The sequence below is a fragment of the Peromyscus maniculatus genome, chromosome 6 (assembly GCF_049852395.1).
Source record: "Peromyscus maniculatus bairdii isolate BWxNUB_F1_BW_parent chromosome 6, HU_Pman_BW_mat_3.1, whole genome shotgun sequence".
NCBI lineage: Eukaryota > Metazoa > Chordata > Mammalia > Rodentia > Cricetidae > Peromyscus > Peromyscus maniculatus.
The window spans coordinates 121,450,694-121,466,296 of NC_134857.1; the positions used below are offsets into that span (position 1 = coordinate 121,450,694).

At 36.3% G+C, this 15,603-nt stretch overlaps 1 protein-coding gene across 5 annotated transcripts in view; it reads right to left on the reverse strand.

Annotated features, from left to right (window-relative positions):
- Bmpr1b (bone morphogenetic protein receptor type 1B) overlaps positions 1 to 15,603 on the reverse strand; it is a 336,975-nt gene that overhangs the window by 146,317 nt on the left and 175,055 nt on the right. For 2 of the 5 annotated variants that reach the window (XM_076575066.1, XM_016004741.3), the window contains exon 4: positions 6,175 to 6,270. The gene's annotated coding sequence lies outside the window, so the exon portion shown is untranslated. The other 3 variants (XM_076575064.1, XM_016004743.3, XM_042280014.2) reach the window with 3 other exon arrangements.

Below are 15,603 nucleotides of genomic sequence, written 5' to 3' on the forward strand. Positions count from 1 at the left end.
CACAAAGAATCAATGAAAGAGTTGGTTCTTTTAAAGATAAACAAGGTTCACAAATCCTTAGTCAAACTAACCAAAAAAGAAAGTAATAAAATTAGAAATGAAAAGGAATTAGAAGACAAACCAAAGTAATTCAGAAAATTTTAAGGACATACCTTTCAAACTTATATTCCACAAATTTGGAAAATGAAAATGGAATGGATGAATTTCTAGATGCACATGACCTTATGAAATTAAGCCAAGATAAGAACATGTAAACATACCTATAATAACCAATTAGATTGAAGCATTTTTTTTTCCAAAATGTCTTAGCTAAAAGCACAGGCCCAAATGGATTCACCGCTGACTCTACCAGTCCTTTAAAGAATTAACACCAATAATTCTCAACTACTTTATGAAATTAAAAAGAAGTACTAGCTAACTCATTGATGAAGCCAGAAATTTGAGAAATCTTTTTCTTTCATATTCTTAACAGAATTCAGTTTAATCTAAAAAACATGTTTATTTTTATTTTATTAAAAGCTTCTACCAGCTGAAAATTCAAAAAACAAATCAAAACAAAATTATAAATATGATAACCATTCACTCCCCAATAGATTTCCTAAGCTACAATCAAAATATATAATTTTCATTACCTTTATTTTAGGTTTATTTGCCATATTTTCACATTGCAAAAACAAGTTTGTAGGATGTAAATATGACTGTACTACCAAGAAAAATAGGGAAACCAGAAAAGAAAGTAAGGGAATGCCATTCAAAAAAAATATTTTAAGTATACTTACAAGTGGAAAAGTACTTTAGCTCATGTGAGGACAGTAACTGCGATTTAACTTTCAGAAATTAATACTACAAAAGAGTCTAATACAGTATAAAACATAGAATTAAACAAATTAATTTTAAAATATAATATACAGAATAAATATGTAAAAAGTAAATCAAATGAAAAAGGTCATATACTTTCCTTTGTGATTTATTTTTTAATTATATACTTTAAAATGTTTGTCAATTTTTGTTACCCATTTCTCATATGTTTGCCCATCTTTAATATAAAAGAGTTCCAATTTAAAAGTTAATATATTTTATTTTATGAACTGCATGCCACACATAGCTACAGAAAAATATTGACTAGCAAGGCAAACTGCTAAGGTAATAATAAATAAGTAGTAAAGTAAGACTACTGATTCAGTAAAAATCCCTTTCTGCCCATTTCAACCACAAAGTTTTTTGACCTTTTCTCAGTAGCAGTGGTGGAGTTTTGTGACTTGCTTTGGCTATAATCTTTGAGATTATATTGAAACAAACTTATGTTTCTGTCTGCTGGATAATGGGAAGTAGGTATATGTCTACATCCGTGATCTAAGAAACCTCTATTCTCCCAGCCATCTCATATCATCTGATATGCCAGAAAGATCTATAAAATGTAAAGCAGTAAACCTTCTGAAATGGTACCAGTTCCAATTCCAACTTACAACAGGACAAAATATAACAAAAAAGAAATTTCAAGCTGACTATGGTCTATTCTGAGCAATTAAAAACTTACCACATTCTCCTATGAAATACCAATATTGTAGTCATTCCTCAAACAGATACAAGTCAAGGTTAAGCAAACAAGAGTCATATTCAATGTCTGGAAGAGGTTTTTAAGCCTTAAAACAGTGGTAGAGTAAAACCACTCAGAATGGGGACTTCCCAATTGCTTGAAATTGTCTACCAAGCTTTATGTTTGTCACTGGCATAGGAAGTAGCTCTGGTAACAAGTACGTTATGTATTCTGGGTAAACAAAACAGAATTAAAAACGAAATAATTTTTATTTTTATTGAATTTCAGAGCTTAAAGAAACAGCTGTTATTTCTCAACTTTTTTAAACACTGACTTCCTTTTCTTTCAACATTTCTATTTTGAGAAGTGAATTCTTTGGACTTAAACAGAGTATCCCCTTTCGTGTTTGAGAATGCTTCAGCCATGCTTTGTGTTATTTCCTTAAGTCCCTGACTGTCTCTGCAAGAGTAAACACAACTGAAGGAATGCCTTTACTGGGATCACTGGGAGCAACTCCATTCTGCAATTCTCATTTTCTCTGACTCATGAGGACAAACCTACTCTCCCCTGAAGCTTTCTCCAGGCCTTTGGGAAATGGGACACTGTTCACAGGGGTAATCATTTACTGTATCACAGCATTCAACACTGCAGCAGCAATTTATTGATTATATTATCAAATTTGGTCAAGATGATTGAGCAAATATTGGGGGCATATTCTGGATTTATATTTGATAGCCAATGTAATTTTGTACTTTTGTTCAACAAATATCTACTTGCTTGGATATAGCCCCTATACATGATCATAAATGATCAATATCTCTCTTCTCTACCTCTCTCTCTCCCACATGTAATTGGTGCTAGGGGGAAAAAAGTACAATATTGTTACTGCCCTTAAAGTATTTATTCCTTCATGAAGAACTTTCTGTCCCTTCACCTAATCAATATTTTTAAAAGTATTAATATAAGAGGGCTATTTTTAAATGTATGTGTAAAATAAACATATTTTATTTCCTCTAATCGTGGAATATTTGTTATATTACAAGCATTGGAAAAGAACATTACAATAAATTTTAAATCCCAGACACAACTCATTTAGTCTCATAGAGGACACAAACACTGTAATCTGAGGTTCTTCAACCTAGGTTGATATGGAAGGCTAAGGTGACCCATGAGATTCCTAAACAGAGATGTTGCCAATGAGACTAAAACCCAGGAAAGGACTTTCAGGATGGAGTGGCAGCCCAAGAAATTCTTGAGAGAAACAACACGGGGCGGACAATTTTGAAAAATATAAGACTTATTGCTAGAACAATAAACAGGAAAAGAGGGATATTCTCCTGGGTAGATTTAGATAACATTCCAGAAAGAATGGCAGAAGGTGAACATAAAAGTGTTAGCAAGATCAGAAAAACTCACAGTTCCAAGAATTGTGATCTTCTCCGAGGACAATGAAAGACCAGGGACGGGAGGAGTTTTCTGGAATGTGCTGTTTATCAGAGTGTGGACTAACTCCTCCAAGGGGAGCCGGGCAGGCGCATGTGTGGTACAGAAAAGCAGACTGGAGGACTGAGGGCCACTAGAAGTGTCTATTAACATTTTGTGCCTACTTCATTATTGCTTAAATAGATGCTTACTGCGTGAAGCAAAAGGCTCCAGGGTTTGTTTTTGTTTGTTTGGTTTTTGGCTTTTGTTTTTGGGTTTTTTTTTTTTTTTGTAATATGCCTATATTAAAATGGCATTTAAAAACATGATAAGCAACCAATAGCATGATTGGTCAAAAGCCAAAAATAAGATTCAAAATGTATCTCACATTTTAAAATACCCAACTAGTCTACAAATATAACCCATTTTGGCATCATCAACTGGTATCATGATTTCTGTTCTTTTCTCCTAAACTGAAAGAAAAAAACCTCTCTGCCATTTTTGTTTATTTACTTATTAGTAGTGACTTATTTGCCCTATTTTCTTTCAAAAAAGATTCAACATGGTGCTTCAGAAACAAAGCCATAAGGAGGAGTGAAAAGAAAACTTGTTAAAAGGCATTAAAACTATGGATTCATGTAATATAAAAACAAAGCAAGATACTGAATGAAGAAGAAATTAGGATCTTCACCATGTAGCAAAGACATTTATTGATGGACTTACTCAGTTTCAATTTGTCCATTCTAGATCAACTATGATGCATTTTCAAAATAAACAATGTTAAAAATATAAATGAAAACTATTTACAAACTGAAGGAGAATTTTCAAACAAATATAAAAAAAAACCTGGATTATAAATGACAAGCATTAAATGTTAACATGAACTTTAAGACCAGATATGGATTATTTCAGCCTCACAATTAATAAAGAACTTCTAAACTGGGCCATGATAGTGCAGGCATTAAGAACAACAATTTGCAAATGAAACCTCATGAAACTAAAGAGTTCTGCAGCGCAAAGGACACCAACATTCAAGTACAGAGGCAGCCTAGAGAATGGGAAGAATTCTTTACCAGCGATATATCTGACACAGGGTTAGTGTCTACAATATAAAAAAAAATCTAAACACAATGAAAATGAACAATCCAATTAAATCACACGGCATAGAACTTAACAGAGAGTTCTCAAAAGAATAGACACAAATAGCTGAGAAATATTGTAAATGTTCATCATCCTTACCAATCAGGGAAACACAAATTAAAACTACTTTGAGATTTCACCTTCCTCCCATATGAATGGCTAAGCTTAAAACAAGCGCGCGCACACACACACACACACACACACACACTCACACAAAGCTCACTGGGGTGGATGTGGGGAAAGCAAAACACATATTCACTGTTGGTGTTGATGCAAACTGGTACAGCCATGACAGAAATCAGTGTAGAAGTTCCTCAAAAATTGAGGAAGACATCTGTCAATCTGTCACATGATACAGGCATACCACTCCTAGGTATGTTCCCAACAGACTCTGTATCCTATTATAGAGATATCTACTCATCCATATTCAGGGCTGCCTTAATCACAGTAGGCAGAATATGAAAAAAGCCTATATGTCTCTCAACTGATGATCTGAAATCTTTTAAAAATTATACAAGTAGCCAGGTGGTAGTGGCACACGCCTTAAATCCCAGAACTCAGTTGACAGGCAGAGGCAGGCAGATCTCTGAATTGGAGGCAAACTTGGTCTACAGAGCAAGTTTCAGGGCAGCCAGGGATACACAGAGAAACCCTGTCTAGAAAAAACAGAAACAAAACCCCAGGTTATGCATACACTTTAGGGTATGGTGACTGACACCTGTACTCTCCCCCAGGAAGCTGAGGTGGAGACCAGTGTAGCATGAACAGCAAGTGCCAGGCCAGTCAAGGCGACTACCAAGACCCAGTCTCAATAACACTTCTTAAGATTACATTAATCAATCAAAGTGACTCTGCATAAATTCTGTCCTCATTCAAAGATGCTTACATTTCATTTAGAGTTATTCTAGCTGCTGTTTTGATATGGCCCCTCATATTTCAAAATGAGTTGCTTTTTGTTTGATAACCCTATGTAAATCTGTGCCACATACTGCCTCTTCCTTGTATCTCTACTGGCACACCATTTAAATCCTATAGTAGTATAAATTTTGTTTTCAATATAATTATGTACAGCAATAGTACAGAAAACTCACTGGAACTCAAACCATCACCTATAACATGGCATACAAAGTTTAAATATCATGCAAGTATTTGTAGTTCCACAATCTAAAGATCAAACCAGTAACCTCCCATTGTATCCACTATATTATATTGCTAGCTAATTTTTCATGTACTTAATGCCATAGTTGTAATGAAGCAAAACCCTGACTCTCTAAACTACATACAATAGATAAAAACATAAAAGCATTAACATTTCAAGAGTATTCTACACAGGAAAGTACACAGAAGGTGGTTTCTGTGCTCTTCAGTTTTGTTGCTTTTAGTATGGTCAGAGATAAGCATAATCGAGCATACCACAGCAATACATATGTACACACAGGGAAACTTTTAACTCACTACCTGCAGTAACAGTAAAACAACAATGCAATCCATAGCTGGAGATGCTGACTTGGGTTTAATATTAAGAAGGGCGACACAGTTCATAAAAAATCCAACAGCAATTCATCTCTGTATAGGGAAGGCTATTCTTGTCACTCCAGGTTCAATCCCTTCCCCAAGATAGCAGTAACTGTTTCAGTGAAGTTTTGTTTTGTCAAAATGACCCTATGTTGCCCATATCCCCTGTCTCCACATTCTGATACTGTCTAGTAAGTACATTTCTACAAGTTGACATGCATTTTCTATATTCCATCTTTAGACCACAAAACTTAACTAAGACTAATGCCTTAATATTATATAAAGTTAAATAGGAAGTTACCGACTGGCAGACTTCAGTCTGACAGAAACGAGAGAGCATGAAATCGATGTTCAAGCGTGGCTGCCACCACTAAGAAGGTCCAGGCATTCTCAACAGGAATACACAAACCCACACTGCCTCCAAGAACATTCGTAAGAGCAGGCAGCCCCTCCTTACAAGCTGTACCAAGTCCCACAGCCCTTTGCCCACTGATGCAAGGCAGCCAACAGGGAGATGGGCTTTACAAGTAAAAGCCAGCCTAAACTGGTTAATTACTTACCTCTTCACGTATGGCCCCGGTTGCTCCTTTAACTTTTTGTTTCCTCTCTTGTCATAGCTCAGCGCCAAATGGTTGTGATTCAGCAGAAGTTTGAACCTGACAGAAAGAAATTTTCTTCAGAACAAACATTCAAAATTAAAGTTCCCTCCACTGTTGTCTTCCCTGCCTGGCTCTGGGTGTGCGTGTTTCTCCTTGTCCCTCTGCAAGGCAGCTACGTAGTGGTCTATAAATATTGACCCTCACACTTGCTCAGAGCTCTCCTTGCTCATGGCACAGGTCTGTGTTACTGAACACCGTGGTAATACTCCGGCAAGGTTCTCAGCTGCTAGGACAAAGCAGTGGATTGGCTCACTACCCAGCAACCCTGTGCTTGCCTGGAAATACCATTTCGCTGCCAGCTTTACAGATGCGACGGGCCTTTCCTGAGCCCCAAATCAGGCACAGAGGGGCAATTATGAGGCTTGTCTGAAGAAATACAGCTTTTCTCAAGCAGGTGGAGAGAAGAGGGCCAGGAGGAGGGGAAGACAAGAAAGGAAATACTGCCTTTGTTCTGTCCAAACAACACCATCTCAAACCTTTATAAAATTCCTACCTAAATGCCATTCAATTAAACTTTGCAAAACTTGGCTATACATAATATGAATGACCTAAATCACAGGAAAGCAGTTTTATAATTGTTTTAATATTGCTTCTTATTTAAAAGGAAAAAAAAAAGGCTGCGGGGAATGAGTAATTGGCCACAGAGAGATTTTTTTTTTTGACATATGTTCACTTACAGAATGATAGAAATGCATTGGAATGTATAATATTAAACAGATAAATTATGCATTTGGTGAAAGAAACTAAAATGTAATCTAAACGTTATGTGAATCAACATGCTATGTTAATGTGTAGATTTATAATCCTGACAATTTGAATTATTTTACTTTGGACTCTTAGATTAAGGATAAACTAAGCCATCCCTATATGTAGACTGTGGGTAATATAAATTTCCTACTATCTATAATATGTAATATTCACATTATAAATGATTAGAAAATATATCATTCTATATTTTCATGCTTTTGCCAATGATAATCACTTGTTTGTTTTATTAAATTGTATCACTTGATTAAATCAAAGATGAGGGAATCTTCACAAATGATCTGGTCCTGATCTTAAAGATCCACCCTCATCTAGTCTGTTAGTTTATTCAGCAGGTTCATGTGGCAACATAATAGCAGAGCCAAAACCAAAACCACAGCCCTTCATTACTACTCAGATGCTAGGCAACTTTCACCAGGATAGTGATTCTCAAAACTCATCTTTACCTTCATCTCTATGTGAAAACTTCCTGAAAGTCTTACCCATAAGAAAATATATTCACAGCCAGGTGTGGTGGCACACCCCTTTAATTCAGGTGCTCAGGAAGCAGAGGAAGGCAGATCTCTGTGAGTCTGAGGCAAGCCTGGAGTACATAATGAGTTCCAGGACAGCTAGAGCTACAAATTGAGATCCTGTTTCAAAACAACAAATGAAAACAAAAATTCATAGGCACAAAATTAGTGTAAAGGAGACAATCTGTTATAAGTAAACTGCCTAAAATTGTTACATACAATTAAGTTTCTAACAACTGAACCACACTGCCCATGCTTAATTCGGTAATTAATATTTTCACAAAGTTAACTCATTGCTGGGAGAGGTGTACAGCTAGATACAGAAGAAGCAACATTTCTGCTCTCAAAGTCCTTATAATGTAAGTTAGAGGAGTGGTTAGCTGCTAGCCAGTGCATGAGCTAGACAATGAAGAGGGAGGGGCAATTGAGCAAACACATGCAACTACCATTCCCTACCACAGAGAGCTTGTCATGTGATACCCCAGGCAAAGTTACTGAGGCACAGACAGGATAACAAGGTAAAGAAGGGCAGGAAAGGGATGGTGCACATGTGCACATGCACACAGCTCCTTTTGATTGGGGTACAAGCAAACAATACAAAATGTTTAGGGAAAATATGCAGTAGAGAAAGAAGTGTGGACTCTAAAAGTCACGTTAGCAAACTTGGGGTTTCTATTTAGGGTAGGCTCCAAGATTCAGATATTTTTCACATACACACACAAAGAATTTTGAAAATGATGTAATCCTCATGCAATCACCAAGCTTATATCTTTAATTTTTAGCAGTAATGACATGATTATTGCAAAGACCTGATTTTCTACTCTTCTAGAAATAATGACATTTTTAAAATAAAATTCAGCAAAAATACATACTCAATCCATTGTAATTTAAAATAACCATTGTCTATTTAGAAATAAAAAGATCTATTTAACAATTGTAAATTTTGGTTTTTTTTGTTTGTTTTGGTTTGGTTTGGTTTTTTGTTATGTTTTTAAGCCATATTTAAGCACAGCATAATTTTGGAAAAAAGTGTTCTGATGATAATTAAACAGTCCTGTGTGTACAACAAAGCTTAAGGCATCTTTACATTGAAACTCTTTACAAAAGTACATAGGGCTTCTTCCATAAAGATGAGTACTGTTGACTCTGAAATAGTGCTCACAATTTAGGGTCTAGAGAGAATGACTGAGGTAAACATAACGCTTAAGATTGGCATGGCCATAAGATAGCATAGAAATCACTTGGGCTATTGTAAAGGACAGCCTATAAAATTTTGTTTTATAATTTATTTTATTGACCTTTTAACCATCTCATTTCTTCATAGAATTTTTTGTGAAATACATATAACAAAACATTACTAATTTCATACATTGCTTCAATAAAATTTAATGTATTGGATTTTTAGTTATTAAATATCCCATGACTGTGGTGCACACACCGTGACACCACAGTATGATTTGGGATGGATGAGGGTTTCTTTTGCAAAAGAAATGCTTCCATTAGTAAAGCATTGCTCTTAACAAGATCAATATTAATGGAGTACAAGTAGATGTTGGGAAGGTAGACACTCCAGTGAAACTATCCATTCAGTTGCTAAGAGAAAAGAACTAGTGTTAAAAGTTTCCACAACATGTGATTCCAGCTGCATGATATTCAGGAACAGGAAACAGTTCCACGGGTTACAGGCTTTAGGGATGGGGGGACAAAGAACACCAAGGAGGATACTACTCATAGAAGCACAACCACTTGGAGGGATGTAATGGCGGCATGATGTCATGCATGTGCCAAATATACAGACGTTTTTAACACAAAGAATGAAGCCCTGAGCTGGAGAGATGGCTCAGCCCTTGCTATCCTTGCAGATGACCAAACTTTTGGTGTTTTCATGATAAAGAAAATAAAGCTAGGTTATTAAGTGGTTTGACAGAAGTCACATTACAAATCAGCCATAGAACCGGGATTGAACACCAGTCTATGACTGGACTATAGTACCACATAACACCTAGATATCACTTTGTAAAACTAAGAACAGATACAACTCAGGCTAGCAAAAGCAAGGAACATGCCAGTAAGGACCAAATGGGCCTAATGAACTTCTCTCAGAAAATGGAGAGAATTTTAATATTGAGTGCTGAAAAGTGGCAAAAGGAAGGGACTAGCCAGTTAGAGGGTGGCCAAGGAGCTCAAATGCCTTTTCTTCAACTTGGCAAATGGGAAAAGAGCCTCTGAAAAGTCAAGGCTGGCTCTTCTTTGGGAAACTAGGTTGTTGCCAAGCTAGGTTACAGGAAAAGGAGCAAGTTCACAATAGGGTGCTGGGAAAAGAGGGTAGTTTTAGTTTTACTCACAATGAACTTGATATGTGTTGAATACTAGTGAACATGATTAGTAGATGTTCAAATATGCCGGTCTATGATACAGGAAAACATCTATTCTTTTGCAATTCAAATACCATTAGCATACAGTCTCCATCAGAAACCGTACAAGTTACTTAAAATACCACCCAGATCATACATTCATCATCTGATAGATATTTGTACTGTTTCCTCATTTTACTCAGTAGAAGCAATGGTCTGTAAATCCGTTTGTTCTTCTCCATCAGTGTGCCTTAGACAGTAGCAACCACACCTCTCTGTCTCTGCAGCAACTCAATTACCCTTTGGGTTTTCCTTACACACCTTTCCCTTGATAAACTTCTATGTGCATTCACCTTTTTGTATGTTCTTCCTACAGACCCCTTCTCAGCAAATCCCATTACTGCAGTACTCCCTAAAATGGGAAACTTCCTTCTCTGCCCAATAAAGAACAACTCCAGTGACAGCACAGATTTCAAGTTTCTAAAATGAGCTGTGCATATAATAAATACACAGTATTTGCTTGACACATGGCTGAAAAGACAATGGCCAGCTGTATGCTAACACAGTCATGAGATCTCTCAGTGTCACCGCGTATAATGAGAGTCAGCCAAAATTGGTATCTTAAGGATCTGCTAAGGAAGAAAGGTCTAAACACACTGAGAACCTGAGAAAGAGAAAGGGGCTCATGACTGGAGTAATAAGGTGGGCAAGGTCAGCAATGCAAGTGCTTTGGAAAAATCCAACATGGCAAGAACTGAAAAGAGCTCATCACAGAAAGTAGAGAGGTTCATGGCACGGAAGCCACTAGCATGTGCAACATAAAAGCATTAACATGCTACATGGGCTATCTTTTGTGAAAAAGCTATAAAAGAGGAAGCATTGGAGCCTAAGCTGTTTTCCGAGGGATGGGAGGTCAGTGTGCAAAATTAGACAAGTGAAACAATATTCTTTTAAAAGCTTTCCCCACATGGAAGAGGGAGAAGGATAGGGTGATGTTTTAAAACCGCAAACAAGCATGGCAAAGGAAGCAGAACTTCCTACGGGGGGGGGGGTGTCAAGTCTAGGGTCACCTCTCAAAGTGGATGGTGACCTACACACACGCCTTTGCCTCTTCATTATTAAACTGGGATTACCATAGTGTGAGAGTCATTGAGATCAATTCATATTATTAAAGAATAGTGTCTCATTATACAGCTATGCCAGAGTTTATATAACCATCCCTTAGATGGACTTTTGAGCTGGATTCCATTTGGGCACCATTATGAAAAAGTTATTATAAACATTCAGGTTCATATTTTCTTGAACTTAGTTTTTTATTAATATTTGGTATATACCAATGAGTGAAAATGTTGTTTTGACTTTGGCCCAGTGACCGCACCTTAATCTACTACTTTTTCAACCACCAATTGCAACTCCATAGTTAACTAGCCTGCCCTGGTCACTCAGGCTGCAGCTTGGCCTGAGTTCTGTTCCCACAGACACTGGCTCTGGCTCTGCCACTAAAGGTAGCTATAACTAAATTTCTATCATTCTATTTATAAATAAGACTTGAGATTCAAAGGATGGGGTGAAAACCTGCTAGCTCAGAGAGTTTGAGCAGCACCTAGCTGACCTTCTCTTCTTGCTGGCATCTGTCAAAGAAAACATCATTCTGCTCCACCAAACCAAAAATGTTGTGCCACTCCAAATCCCTCCCTCCTCCTTCCGGTACATCTCTCTCGCTCTCGCTCTCGCTCTCGCTCTCCCAGATGCCTCTGATGCTCTATGATTACTTTGTCTACTAGTTGCTAACTCAGTCTCCTGAATCAAGGTTAATTTTCTTTAATTAATGCAAGTGCAAACTCCAGGTGTGAGCGAATATCCCCCAACATTTAAAATGCTTGGGGGGGGGGACATCCTATGTGTGTTAGAACAAATATGTTCAAACATTAAAAAAAAAATACGTCAATTTGTTTTCTAAATAGGCTGTATCATTTCACAGCATGGCGAGGAGCTGGATAAAGGTTTGAATTTCTCTACACCCTGAAAAGATCTGCGGTCATCTCTTGTTTTTCATAGTAGAACTAGTAAATTTGAAGTCCAATCTCCTTGTCATTTCTATAGGGCTAGTGATAATTGAGCATCTTTTTCTATACTAGACATCCACTACATTTCAGGTGATACAGACCAAACAAGTGTATTTTCATGGCTCAGCAAAGCTGACCTTGCACAGACATCACCACTCAGTTATTAACTAAATAATATAGAAGACACACCAAAGATTCAACAATTAGAATTTTTTTATTTATGTATTGCTGTGCAATTTTTAAAATAAATTTAAATTTATCCACAGTTGCAGTGGACTATTTTGTAAAGGACAAAAGAGAATCTAATCTTGTTCAAAAATGTCACATTTACATGCTACTAAAAATATTTAATAGAAAAAAACTGTGATAAAGATATGGTTTTATTTATTTGAAAGTTTATTTATTTGAAAGTTTTTTTTTCTTTTACACTAAAGTTCATGGAAATTGAGAAGAAAACAAATACAGAGAAAATTACTTAATTATATCTTCAGGATTGTAATGACCTATATGGACACATTTAGTTTGCTAATACACTAAAAGATAATGCTAGGAAACAGGTATTATACTCTGGTTGTACTAACACTTAAATTTAATGTTTCCTTAAAGTTAGAGGCTAGAAAAACAAAAAGCTAAGCCATGAATAATTTTGAATTATTTTGTTGACAAACTTAATCGGATATGAACAACACGAAGTTTTCTACCCTACATAGGAATGAAACATATCTCAGGGGCAAACAGCTACAAGCAGAACATTAGTAATCCAAGACTGTACTCATTTTACACCTGAGAGAGTATGAGAGTTTCAATATAAATGACAGGAAGAAGAAAATGCACAGTATACCTAGTTAAAAGGAAGGTGTGAGCTGTGTTCTCCTTTCTCTTTCCTTTGGGGACCTATTATTAGTCCTATCATATACACTGTGACTTACCTTGAACTCTAAGGTTCTTTGTTCTCAAGTAATAAATACTTTGTGCTCCCAGGACCCCACAGGAAAATCACACATGAGTCTACTAACCTTTACTGCTGTCCTTTATTTGAGCATTTATCCATTATGAGTTGAAGAATTATTGGCTGCACAATTGGTAAATAGGCCATTTGTTCCTTTCAACTGGAACCATGTCATACATAAACGGAGATGGAAGAATATCCTAAATACGCAAGCCATAGCAAAGAAAGTGTGCCCTTTTCACTTTCGTTTGGCAGCACACCAAACTCATGCCACATCAAAATAAAGCACCTTGCCATTAGCAAACAGAAAATGATCTAAACCCCACAGTGGAGAGAACAAACATAACCAGAACCAAAACATATGCTCAACTGTACTTAGTTTAGCAAATCTGTAGCAGTAAAAACAATCAGTAACATTGTTATTGTCACGTTACAGTTGTTGCTACTTGGCTATGGTGCCAATTTCTCTTCTTACTTATTAATTGTACGTTAGGTATCTGTACCTAAGCTTCAAGCTGATATGGTTTTCTGGTTTTTATATATGAACTTATAGAATACAAAAGGATTAATAAGGAGGATGATCTAAAAAAGTGTTTAACATAGTAAGCATTTATCTGCAATATAATTTCAAGCAGTTCCTATTTTTAAAATTTGCAATTATTAAAATATAACAAAGTAGGCATTTCATAAGAAACTATTAAAATTATTCCATACTAATTCAATATTGTTTACAATGATTACAAAATAGAAATTAGGTCCATGTGACAATAAGGCTCTAGGAAGAGTTTTAATGTCCAGATGATGATGGTGATCTGGCCTGACAGTAAGCTGTTTCTTTTTATCATAAGGTGACGCTCAACTCTTGATATTGGTTTCTTTTTTAAGATTTATTTTTATTGTTTTTAATTTGTGTGTGTGTGTGTGTGTGTGAGAGAGAGAGAGAGAGAGAGGGAGGGAGGGAGGGAGGGAGGGAGGGAGGGAGGGAGGGAGGGAGGGAGGGAGGAAGGAAGGAAGGAAGGAAGGAAGAGAGAGAGAGAGAGAGAGAGAGAGAGAGAGAGAGAGAGAGAGAGAGAGAGAGAAAGAAAGAAAGAAAGAAAGAAAGAAAGAAAGAAAGAAAGAAAGAAAGAAAGAAAGAAAGAAAGAAAGAAAGAAAGAAAGAGAGAGAGTGTGTGTGTGTGTGTGTGTGTGTGTGTGTGTGTACACACATGAGTGCAGGGGCCAGTGGAGAACAAACTATCATATCCCTTAAAGCTTGAGTTATAGGTCATTGTGAGTTGCCTGACATGGAAGTAGGGAACTGAGCTCAGGCCTTCTAGAAGAGCAGTATGCATTCTTAACCATTGAGCCATATTTCCAAACCTGATGCCTTTTCTTTAGAAATGACTCATTTGAAGATTATTTCATGTATATATACATACCCATCATTAGAAATGTACCATTAATCTGTTTTTCATTTTTTATTTAAAAAATATATACCATGCGGTGATTATATTCTTTCCCTACTCCTCAACTCTTCCCAGGTATTTTTCACCTCCTTAACATCCATTGACTTAATGGAATATTTATTTTTTAGAAAAAAAATATGCACTTTATAAGGAACTGCAATCAAACTCAGGAGTAGCACAGGTGTCCTTTTCTACAGCAGGAAGGTCACAGAGGTCATCGTGAAGCCACCCATAGAAGACAATCTATATCAGCTCAAGGAAAGAAACAATGCTGAGACACTCCCTAAGCCAACTGGCCCTTCCTCCTCCAGACAGGAGAGAGCAAAGACACCAGCTCAGCAGGGAAGGCCCATCTACAAAATTTATGTTGACTTTAAAAAATGTATCTATTAATCACCTAGCAGTACCTCATAAAAATATCACTGGATGATTAAGTTCAACTAGGCAGTGAAAATGGCAATGTAAATTAAGTCTAACAATTCATGAACAAAATTAAAACAAAAACAACAATGGTTTATTTTACTACTTCATAATAAGCATGCTTTCATTTGGTGGGATTGAAAACTACAAAATGAGAATCATCATCATTCATTTCAAGGCCAGTTTTTTCTAATCAAAATATATTTCAAAAAAATGAAGAGGAAGAAAGAAAAAACAAAAGAGAAAACCAATTTTAATAAGAAATGAGTGAGCCACACTTTACTCTTTTTGGTTCATATACAAATGTAATATTCTTTTAAATTAGCTGCCCTAATAGACAAAAGCTTAAGCAGTCTTAGGTGTAGACAAAAATGACCAACAAATAATGAAAGGACAAAAGATGGAGAATCTACCTTATAGATTCATTAGAGCTGAAGACTGCTGCATATAATACTGCTGTGTATCATACATGTGCAAGAACTAATTAGGTTATGAGGTAAGTTGATGTGATCTTTTCCATTTTCAAGGCATTTGAAGACAATTTTGGAAGTGTTCACAATGTCACAGAGGTAGATGAATATGATGGAGAAATACACTCTGGCCTTTTTTTTCCCTGACCTGGTTGGTTTCATCATGAGGGTCAACCTTAGCCAACAAGAACAGTGCTGACACTGGCCTGAAGGCACATGGCTAGAGTAGCACATGTCATATGAAGAGTAGGATTACACTTAGTTTTCCATGACCCAACTAGAGACAAAATAACACATCTTATTATTAATTAGCTTGTTCACATTTTTGTTTTGTTTTAAAGGCCTTTTA